Source organism: Carassius carassius, chromosome 17 (genome assembly GCF_963082965.1).
Source record: "Carassius carassius chromosome 17, fCarCar2.1, whole genome shotgun sequence".
Classification (NCBI taxonomy): Eukaryota; Metazoa; Chordata; class Actinopteri; order Cypriniformes; family Cyprinidae; genus Carassius; species Carassius carassius.
This window is the reverse complement of record NC_081771.1, coordinates 974,743-977,500: the sequence shown is the minus strand read 5'-3', so window position 1 is coordinate 977,500 and position 2,758 is coordinate 974,743.

Sequence of the window (2,758 nt, the reverse complement as noted above, 5' to 3'; positions counted from 1 at the left end):
AATCAAAAAAGCACCAGTTGTGGATAAATCCTGTGTTAACTGAAAGAAAGCAAGCTGATAAACAGATCGAGTCCAACAATAATATTGCATGACATTTATTCAAATCATTTTTGACCAGAAACACCAAAATCCCCCAAATGTACAAAAATCAATCCTTTTTTGGTGTTTAAGGTTTTATAGTACATGCTTGTGCAGAAATACAATGGAAAGTGGGATGAAAAACACGTTTCCTTAAATTGGCATTGGATCCTAATGCAGTGGTGACATCATAAGAATCTCCAAAGTCAGCTTTCCAAATATTGAGATTTTTGCCATTTTCTTCCAAGGTTGCACAGAAAATGTATTTATTTCCAAACTGACTCTTTTAAAAAAGCGTCTGAAATGCATCTAAAAAAAACACAAATTCCTGAGGAACAAGAAGCACTTCTTCACATTCAAAGATACTTCCTAGAAATAAATGCTATTCAAAAAATACGCTTAATTTGTTTCCCCTTCTCACTCCTTTCCTGGATGTCTGCTTCTGCTTCTGCTTCTGCTCTGGTTTATTCTTGAAACTTGCTCTTTCAGTATCACAGGTTCTGTTGCTCTGTGGTGTTAAACTGCTAGTGATGTTCTGCTTTTTTAAGTTGCTTTGTGTTGAAGCTTCTGCTTAATGACAGCATAAGCTAGCAAAGAGAAAACAGAACTTAAAGCATCTGAATATTAGATGCATTAGCTGCAAATCATTTTTACTGTCTTTCCACCTTCAAAACTTCAAGCTTTCTTGGGTTTATAGGTTAAACTGTGAAAAACATCTTTGCTGCATCTCAGTTAAACGAACATGAATTGCATGCACAGTAATGAACTAATAATGGATGGTTATGGGGTTAAACAAACCAGAGGGACTGAAATGTGAAGCCTGTATTCATGTTAATGCTTTATTTAAATCCACAACATACAGAAAAGTGAAGTTGCTCTGATCTAAAAATGATTGCAAACAAAGAGAATTGAAGTCTTTCTATTTAAAACATTTGTTTAATGTTTTGCAATTGTTATAGTTATTGTAATTATTTGAGAAATGCACTATTTACATGGTTTATTTCATGAGGAAATCTTAAATTCATGACAGATAAAGTTTGCAGTTTGCTATTTCAGTCTTTAAAATGTTCATGTTTCATGCAATGTTTTGCCGATTTTTTTTTTTTTTGTAAAATTTGAGTAAATAAGTAAATTGTTCCTACAACTTTTTTTTCTTTGTATCATCTCTACAAATATGGATGGATAGATAGATTTTACCTTGTTTTGTAAGCTTAGATGGCCAGTTGTAAAAGCATTTATAACTTTAATATATTATGCATTGTTACATTCATTAATATATGAACATTCTGACATAATTTTAAAACGTTCCCCCGAATACTTAAAGTGATCCTACAGTGCCACCTAGAGGACATTTTCAAGTTTTTTTTTTTTTTTTTTGGTCATTGGTACAGGTCTATGATGTTTTTGTAATGTCTATTTCTTTAATTGTATAACTTTTTTCTCCTCTGTCTTCAGTGTGTTCTGCTGTTTTTGGGACACCATCTGATCTGTCCGTGTGTTTACTGCTCTTGAAACGCAACTTCATGAAGAAATCAATGAAACATCTGGGAATCTGCTACTGTATATTAAGGTACCAGTGATTATGAATGAATCTCATAAAATATGTTTTTTTTTTTATATATTAGATTAGTTTAGATTCAACTGTATTGTCATTATGCAGAGCACGAGTACAGAGCTGAGGAAATCAAGTTAGCATCAAACCAAAAGTGCAAGAACAGTTTTCTATACAGAGTAAGTGAAGCTATAACTTACAGTATGTACAGGAACAGAATATAATGTAAATAGGAGTGCAATGAACAGCAGCAGTGGTAATAAATGCAGATGGTAGTGTTAAACAATATATAATCCATGCAGAATATGAGTAGTGCGATAATATTTGTATAGAAATAGTTAAGACAGTGTGCTGTCTCTTATTTCATCCAAAAAAATCAACAAGAAACTGATTACTTAACTGTTCAGACTTTTTTTTTTTTCGTTGTGCATAAAAAATATAATTCACCTTTACATTTTTATTTGATTATTATTCTCAATGGTTAATCTCTTATTCTTCTGAATGTGTAATACAGTTTTATTTTTTTAAGTAAAAATTACTTTAATACCATTTTTTAAATTTAAATCATCAAAAATAATGGCACAATTATCTATAACACTCATTAAAAATATGACTATTGTTATTTTTATCATATGGGAGGGAAATGTGATTATCAACATGTAAACCATTTTTATTTCGTTTTTTAATATGACCTGGACATGTTTTTGATCTGTTTGTACAAATGAAGTTTCAAATTCAATTAACTGTGTTTTATATCTACTCATATTCATCTATATATACTTACAATAACAAAACACAAGTTCATGGACGGGATTCTCTTTATTGCAATTTTTAATAGCAAGTTAGGCAACAGATATAGTCAAAAAAACACAGGTGATCACAGACTGGATTCTCTTTAATGAGAGGTTTTTAATGTCAAGTTCTACCACAGGCCCTTTGTCCTTCATGCACGACAAAAACCAGGCACAAAAAACAGATTCTAACACATCCTCGTGTCCTATAAAGATCCTCAGCATTATTCACATTTAGATGAGGCTTTTAAAACCAGCATGAGATCTTCTGGAGCTCTGCATGAAGTCTTCATAGAGTCATGGCCTTTTTAATAAAAAAATGCAACACTTAAATTAA